This window comes from Cupressus sempervirens, chromosome 2 (genome assembly GCF_028749045.1).
Source record: "Cupressus sempervirens isolate cs-2001-9-10 chromosome 2, ASM2874904v1, whole genome shotgun sequence".
Lineage (NCBI taxonomy): Eukaryota > Viridiplantae > Streptophyta > Pinopsida > Cupressales > Cupressaceae > Cupressus > Cupressus sempervirens.
In genome coordinates, this window is record NC_143119.1 from 261,136,480 (window position 1) to 261,145,415 (window position 8,936).

The 8,936-nt window shown below is 38.7% G+C and overlaps 1 pseudogene; it reads left to right on the top strand.

Moving 5' to 3' along the window:
• The first annotated feature begins 3,903 nt into the window (after positions 1 to 3,903).
• LOC149572050 (berberine bridge enzyme-like D-1 pseudogene) lies at positions 3,904 to 5,720 on the top strand (annotated as a pseudogene).
• The last annotated feature ends 3,216 nt before the right edge of the window (positions 5,721 to 8,936 follow it).

An 8,936-nucleotide genomic window follows, 5' to 3' on the forward strand; every position in this document is an offset into this window, starting at 1 on the left:
AAACAATGAGCAAGGGCAAAAGCAACCTTGCGCATGAACAATCAAGTGACTTAGTTTGTGCTAATCCCTAAGAGAGATATTTGTGTACGTTTTCAAAGAGTTTTGTAATCATTGCACACATTCCTAGAAAATAAAAGTTGGCTTCTCTAAGGTATTTAGTAATGGTTTGACTCTGCAACTTTTATGACTCACAGGGGTGACCTCCAATCCCGACACACCGAGGTTTTGACATAGTCTAAGAACTTAATCTTCAAGAGCTACTAGGGAGATCTGACAACCCACAATGAACCACACCCATGGAGATTTCTTCCACAAGGACATTTATATAGTGGTTTTCACTACCATGGTGAAAATGGGTATTACCGCTCGAGGTTCCGTCAACGCAGTTTTCCTTGTAGAGGGATTGTCTACTACGGTTAACCCTCTCTAAAGGTGAACGACTCACAATAGTATACCATGAGGGGACTTAGCTTCTAGATTCAAGGTTTTGACACCTTTTCACCTTTAGCCCAATCAAAATAGACAGATTAATCCGACATGCTAAACTAAGATTATCTCTTAAAGATCTATGATATCATCTCTCCGTGATCTATCAACCTCTCTGGACAAAAGATACCTTAATCAACAAGTCAAAGATTCATCTATCTACGAGATGCTCAAAGTATCCTCCCCACCCATAAGGGATCCATCTTAGAGAGGAGTTTCACTAGGAACCCACTCCCTCAAGATCCAGGAATAGTGTTCATGGGGGCTTAATTACTATGTGTGTACAGATGTGAATTCTTGAAAACAAATCTATCTAAAAGTAATCAAAAAGCACAAGGTGGTACACTTAATGCTTTAACTAATGTGAGGTGAGTCCAAAGATGTGGAACATTTAACCTCTCACGCAAGTCAAAATGAGTCCACAACTCAGAAATTAGTGAGTTCTAGAAAGCACAAAAGGGTTTCCTTGTGGAGCCTTTAACGCTTATGTCTTGTAGACCCCTCCCCTATTTAACGTGGTGCTGAGCTTGCAACCACAGGGTGGAACGAGGGGCCGGTGGATTAGTGAGTCCAATAACCCAAGATAGCTAATTAGATCTATCACTAAAGACTAAGCCTGCTAAATGAAACTAATAGAGATCACAACCTAGTATCAAATTATGCATGTGTTGTAAAATGAGAACATGAAAGAAAATACACACACAAGCTTGACACAAGAGATGTTTGTTTTAGCTCCAAATGAAGTGTTATCAGTAAAAAAGAATTACCTAGTAATCCTCGCAATGCACTTAGTAGATTTTTACCTATTTCTGGCAACTTTAGCATGCTTTCCCCATTGTCCCACAAACCACTGCTATGTTGTTCAAAAAAATCAAAAAATATAAAAATACTAGAAACTGCGAACAGTCAGCAGAAAAATTAGAAACCACACAAATCAATGCAAAAAATTGTCTTTGTCAGCAGAGTCTCGCGTGAAATTCTTGACAGTCCGTGCGAAGAAGTTTTACGGGCTGCACGAAATCAAATTGAAATACAGAAAGAGGCCAAAAAAATTGATTTTCGAGCCCCACGGTGGGCGCCAGAAATGTATATGTGAAAATGCAGCGTATGCTAACACACACACTTCAACACAGTCCTTATTTGTGGATTCATCCTAGAATGAACATTGGATTGTTCATCCAAAAATTAGCTTGCAAATTGACCTGTTGCCTTCTATCTAAAGGGATTTTGCCTGTTAATATCCTGAAAATCAAGGTGTAGGCAACTAGACCCTCTAAGAACGAAGGATTTGACAATGTAATTAAGCTAAGAATGAGTATGCAGATTAATCTAAAATGAAAGATGCAATGTAATCTAAGAACAAATAAAGCAAACTAGATTAAGCATATGCATGATTAAAATAAAATGAGATTAAACTAAGAATGAGAATGTATGCAAGAAATGTAAGTAAATGTGAGCATGAATTTCAACAACAATTCGATAGCAAATCAATTCATCCTCCAAAATGAAGAGATGAGGGTCTCTTAAATAAACTTTCTTGGAATCCATCAACAGTTGAGATCGATTCGGATCAACAGTCAGGATTGAAGATGAGGTTCAGTCATAAAGGGAGATTCCCAAATTAAAGGGAGTTAACATATTTAATTTGAGTAAAATAAGGAGTTAACTGTTTTAATTTGAGTAGAAAAAGGAGTTAACTGACTTAACTCATTTTTGATCAATAGTGAACAGGAAATTTCCCTTTTTGAACTGAAGAGAGATTTTGTTGAGATATTTAATTTTAATAAAATGAGATATGCTCTCATAATTACTTTTTCTATTTAATTAAATAATCTTTAATTAATTAGAGACACTTTTGTTTAATTAAATAACTTCATTTAATTAATTAGGAATGGCTTCCCATTTAATTAAATAACTTTTTTTAATTAATTAGAAGTAAGTACTCCATTTAATTAAATAATTACATTTAATTAATTAAGATAAGCGTATTTGTTAAATTAAATAAATTTAATTCCATAGTACATTAGCCTTTGGATATAATTTAATTTAATTAAAGTATAAATACTTAATAATTAAATTATAATTAAATCAAGTAGGTTTAATGCGACTAATATGAGTACGTACTATAGGAACTAAGTAAGAAATATGATGAATGCAGATTAGGGTTTTCTGCATCTGACAATTAATTCAAGTAGCGAATAGCAGAATGAGAATTGCCTATTAGAATAGGACTTTGAAATTATCAGAAATAAACCAGAATTGGTATAATGGCAATGAGCCAATTTTGGGGTATTACAGTACTGACTTTACAATGTCAATCTTTAGCATGAGATGAGCGAAATCTCAATGCTTTAAAAGTATAAGAACATGATATATTCTTAGATATCTCCATACCAACACCCCTCTTTTTTCTTTTGGATCTATTATAGATCCCATGAGTTAAGTCATGCTGGTTACCTATTGTTTCGGTAGAGAATCCATTCACTTGATCCTCAAATATGTCAACGAAGGTTACAGTAGCACAATGTTACTCAAGATTCATGGATCCTGGTAGACAACGACAGATGAAACCCTAGTAGACAATGGAGTATGCCGATGAGTGTCAATATTTGGGCACAAAAAATTGTCAGACCGGATGAATGTTTTTTTTTGAAAAAGTAAGCATTGAAATAAGGTTATGTATTCCAATTCCACCTATTTTGATGAAATAGACAAAAATCCATTTTTGGAAAAAAACTGACATAGGTATTCCTATTCTAAATTTTCATTTGACATATCCGAACAGGCCAGTATTCCAGCTACCAAACGGGTCCTAAACGATTGAGACTCTTTCAAAAACATCATGATTCGTATTAGTTCCACGTATCATGTTAGAACTGTTCCATCTTACCTTTTGAACATATTTGCATAAGATCAGAACCTTATTCTCACTAAACACTTTGTTACAAGATATTCAATTCGTCTACTTGCCGGCAGCGAGGAAATGATGAAGAAATGAGATATATTTAATTCGTCACATCTTACGCAACACGAATATGATCGGTAATAAATTTAATTCGTCAGATCTTACGCAACACGAATTTGATCGGTAATTCTTGTAAGAGAATGATGTTAAAACTATTCAGTCGCTCTTCAATAAGATTAGCAACACATTGAGAGCCTGAATGAAGCGTGCAGAGCACGCAATAACAAATTCATCAATCATGACGGAGGCGAAGTTTGGTCACCAATGGGATTCTACTTCGGACATGAAAATTTTAATATGAAAGCCGTTTCCTCAGTAAAGTCGTCCATTCATAGTCGCAAGCGGAAACTTCCCGAGGCTCTAGAAGGATTTTTTGGCGGACTGGAATATTTTGAATACGAAATGCATATTCCTTCGCGCTCATGGGTATAAATTAGGGCTAAGATCAGCTGTAAAGAACATTGCAACTGAAACTATCAGTTTCGAAACATTGTAATGGCCGTCTGGAGTTATATGATGAGAATGTTTAGTTTGATCCTATTGTTGTGGGTGGTAACATTGGGAGGGAGAGATGCAGTTGTGGCATATTCGTCACAAAATGCAACCGCACTAGTACTCAGCTCATGTCTGTCTGGAAACGGTATCGAAAATGTGACGTTCAAAAGCTCATCTGGAGATTACTACTCTCTGCTTGAATTCTCCCTGCAGAATCTGCGCTATGCGGAAGAAAGCGTGGCGAAGCCATACGCTCTGATAGTCCCGGAGAGCAGAGACCAACTCCACAAGTCTGTGCGGTGCTCCATTCAACACGGGTGGCAGATAGTGGTGCGCAGTGGAGGTCACAGCTACGAGGGCCTCTCCTCTACTTCTCAGTCTCCCAATTTCGTCATCATCGATGTCATGAGACTTGAAAGAGTCGAGGTGGATATGAAATCCAAAACTGCATGGGTGGAGTCCGGTACAACATTCGGCCAACTCTACTCCGCCATTGCCAACAAGACTTCGCTCTACGGTTTCCCTGCGGGAGTGTGTCCCACAGTAGGCGTGGGAGGGTCTTTGAGCGGAGGTGGGCTTGGGCTACTCGCGAGGAAATATGGAGTCTCTGCAGATCACGTTATAAATGCGCTCCTTGTAGACGCCAACGGCGAATTGGTGGACAGAAAGGGAATGGGAGAAGATGCTTTCTGGGCCATCCGAGGCGGCGGCGGAGGGAGCTGGGGCGTGGTTGTCGCGTGGCAGATCAGGCTCGTCAAAGTGCCTCCCGTAATAACTGTCTTCAACTTCAACAGGACGGGGAGCGACAACGTCACGCGGCTCGTACACCGATGGCAGACTGTTGCGGCCTCTGCTCCGGAGGATCTGTACATCCGCGTCTTTGTCTTCGGAGGGAGTCCCGTCAGTCTCACCTTCAACGGGATGTACTTGGGTCGCTTACCTCAGCTTCTCAAGCTTGTGAACGAGATCTTCCCGCAAATGGGGATGGTCGCTGCCGATTGTAACGAGACGGACTGGATCGGCTCTGTCATCTACACTGCCGTTGCCAACGGATATTCTGCTGATCTTCGCAACAGATATCTTGCAACCAAGAGGTATTTCAAGAACAAGTCGGATTATGTGAAGAGCCCTATACCTGCATCGGCCCTACAAGGAGCATGGAAGATTATGGAGCAGAAGCCTGATAGCAGTCTTGTATTGGCTCCCATGGGAGGCGTAATGAGTCGAATACCATCCACTCGGATTCCCTTTCCCCACCGAGCGGGAAATCTGTACGAAATTCAGTATATACTCAACTGGGACGAGGCTAGCGAAGATGCAGAGTCCGTGGATTGGATGCGAATGTATTACGAGTACATGACTCCTTACGTTTCCAAATCTCCCAGAGCTGCTTACGTCAACTACGTAGACCTTGATCTGGGTCATGCGGATGCCAATGGAACCTCCACCGTACAGCAGGCAAAGTCGTGGGGCGAAAAGTACTTTGGTGGGAATTTCCTTAGGCTGGTGCGTGTTAAGACCAAATTAGATCCCAGCAACGTTTTCAAGAATGCTCAGAGCATTCCATCGCTCACTCTTGGAACTTAGATTTAAGGATCTCCATATTCATTTCCGCTGCTAATTAGGAATTATTTTCATCAATAAACCCCCGGACACTACTGTTGCTCTGGCAGGAATGCTGAATGGATTGTGCAGTGATCGTGGAATAATTTAATATTTGATAGAATAAAATGAACTCTTCATTTTCATTCAACTACGATTGAATGAATCCTAAGTCATAAAGAGAAAAGTGCTATGTTTGATATTACACCGATATTTCTTCGTAAAAGCCCGCATTTGACTCAGTCGCATTTTTTCATAACATAGGTTTTTGAATTAGTTGTGGGCTGAAGCCGATACTCACGACTTACAGCTGTGCCGCAATATACCCACATACTTATAGTAATGTTTGTTTTCGTAGGTTTATATTATATTATGAGAATTAAAATCATTTTAAAAATATAAATTATATTTTGTATTAATTCTAAATAACATATGTAAGTTTATGAGAATAAATTGTGTATTCATTATGTATAGTCTATAAAACAATTTCAACTTTTTTTAATGATCAATATAGAAGATAACTATATGATATCTAAAATAGAGGTAAATAACTTTTTTTCTTAAAGGACTAAAAAAATTCATTATATATTCTTCATAACAATTATAGGAAATTTATCATGGAGGATACTTAGAGACAAATGAAATGAAGATCATTTCCTAGAACGTGAGGGGTCTCAACAACCTTAAGGAATAGTATGTTTTTTGAAATAAAAGTAGACTAAACAAGGGGGTTGGCACATTACAAACAAGCTGGATGACTACCTGTAGATAACCATTAGAACAAAACCAACCCCTCATATTTTCTAAAACTAAAACAAAAGTTTATACTATAATTATTACAGTAACTACAGGCTTTAAAGAAAATACCTATTAATAAGCAATAGAAGTTTATACTATAATTATAAAAGTAACTACATGCTTTAAACAAAATGCCTGTTAACAAGCTGAAGTCACTTAACAAAAAAAAAAGCATGACAACCTTAAAACCGAAAAAGTTTGTAAACCAATGGATTAAAAGCATGCAAAAATAAAAGAAAGGGGGAGCCCTTAAGACTTTGTGACCTCCTTCCTCCTCAGAAGGACATTCGCCTAGTCTTTCACTAGGAAGTCAAAAAGAAGCTTGGAGTCCTCCCTAGGTAGGTCCCCTTTGATATCCTTCAACAGGCACAGAGTGGTAGTCACTGCATGAGTGACTTTAACCATAAACTTGGTTAACAATCCCATTCTTTTCTCCAACACCTGGATTCTCTCCCATAACTCATTGCTAGCCTTATCTGAATCGCCCAGATGTCCATCCCTACCAGTTTGAGTATCCTTCACATCGAGGGGGTTAGTGGCCTTTTTAGAACTTTCCTTAATAGGGGAGGAGATCGTAATGGGGCAAGGCATCCTATTAACTATTTCAGGGAATTGATCTTTTGTGAGGTCCACACACCTGGGCACAACTGTCACCGAGACATGCGACACCTCCTTATTCTCCTTGTCATTACTTGAGATCTACTTGGAGGAATAAAAAATCTCCTCTTCAACCTCCTCTGTACCTCCCACTCAAAGTTAAGAGTTTTCTACTTCATTCTTCTTTTGTGGTAGCCTGAATCCTCAAAATCCAATTCCTCCTCCTATGAGTCTCCCTCCCTTAACTTCCTCTTACCCTCAAACTTAGGCAACCTCCCCGACCTCCTCATTTCCCCTCTCCCCTCATCCTCCAATTTCATCTAGATTTTCTCCTTACCTTTTCCTTTGTTCCCCCTAGGAGAGGGATTCATTGGGGACCCACTGAGAGAGGGTTGAAGGGTAGGGGATCTAGGACTCGTAATCCTTAGGGGGGCCATTTGGGGCTTGGGGTTTAGGTGAACAAGAATATCAACTTCCACAATCCTAGGGCGGACCAGGGCAACATAAAATTGGTACAACCTAAAAATTAAACCCTAGTGTAGAATAGTAAAATTAATCCCCCTTTTCATTTTATCTTTCACATCAACAACAATATCCTTAAGATCATGTACTAGGAAGAAGGGAAGTGAAAGAAAATCAGGGTGTTAGAAATGATTAAGAAGAGGAAAATGGTAGTAGTAGCAAACTCCATACCTTCCTTCTAGGGTAAGATATTTCATTAGAATCAGACAAACCTCATTCCATGGGTCAAGCAATTTTTCCCTCATGAAGCCCCCTTTGTGCCAAACTGATTCCTCTCCTTCCATAAAGAAACATTGTAGACTTGTTTCATCAGTCACTTGTGTCACCTTCTACCATTTTCTTCCCCTCATTGCCATGCCCATCGCCATAGCAATCACCTCGTCTGAAACATGAAATGATATACCATTAATTGTCACTTTGCAATTCTCCCATGAGTTAAAAAATTGCATATAACAATTCTCATCGTGACCATTGAGAGTCTCCATGAATGGGACAAAATCGCTGTCTCTCATAATGTACCATACCAAGGGCTTCCTCACACTATCATTGATCATAGCCAGTTCAATGTGCAATAGGCACCTCCCATCTCTATAAATTTTTTCTCTCCTCTCTCTCTATTCAAATCCCAATCCCTAAAAAATACTTCACTCTTAGAAAGATAAACCCTTAAATGAAGATGATAATTACATTTAATAGTAATAATGGAACCTACCAAATTGGTGAGAAAGGTCACGAGTTGGCTGCCACAATCTTCCCAACACCCCAAAAATCTATAAAAAAAAAACCTTTCTTCTATACGGCATACGATGCTCCATAAAGGGAAATGAATAAAAAATCCCCCATTTCAAAGTTCCAATATTTGGGCCATGAGTTATAATTATTGCCTATACCCAAGCCTTTTCTCCTTACCACATAATCATCAAGTACATTTTGTCCCAGCTAGCTCAATAGCATTATACATAGTAACCAACTAGGATTCATCATTATTTATTTCTTTATTCACTAACTCCCTGACCAAATTTCACAAAGTGTTCAAGTTCCTCCAACCTCTTAGCCCTTCCATCTTTAAGTCAATCACTGTTATACCATCAAGTGCTTTATTTCCTTCTTGAAAAATGTGATTCAAATAAAACCTATTAAGAGTGGCTAATAGGTACTTGATATCATCAATAATACTTTTGATAGCCCCACCCCTTCCTCATATTGCCTTTAATAGTCTCAATAATGACTTTAGAATCACCTTCTACTTGCACATCCCACCATCCCATACTCGAGAAAAAATTTATACCCTAGTGCGTAGCCATCATTTCTACAACATTATTTGAAACTTTCCCTAATGAACTAGCATAAGCCAACAGTATCCTCCCTTTATAGTCCCTAATAATCCCTCCCCCTACCGATCCCTCCTTTCTAGAAACACCATCAAAATTAAGTTTGACCCAGTTAGTAGGCGAGGGTTTCCATCGAGTTC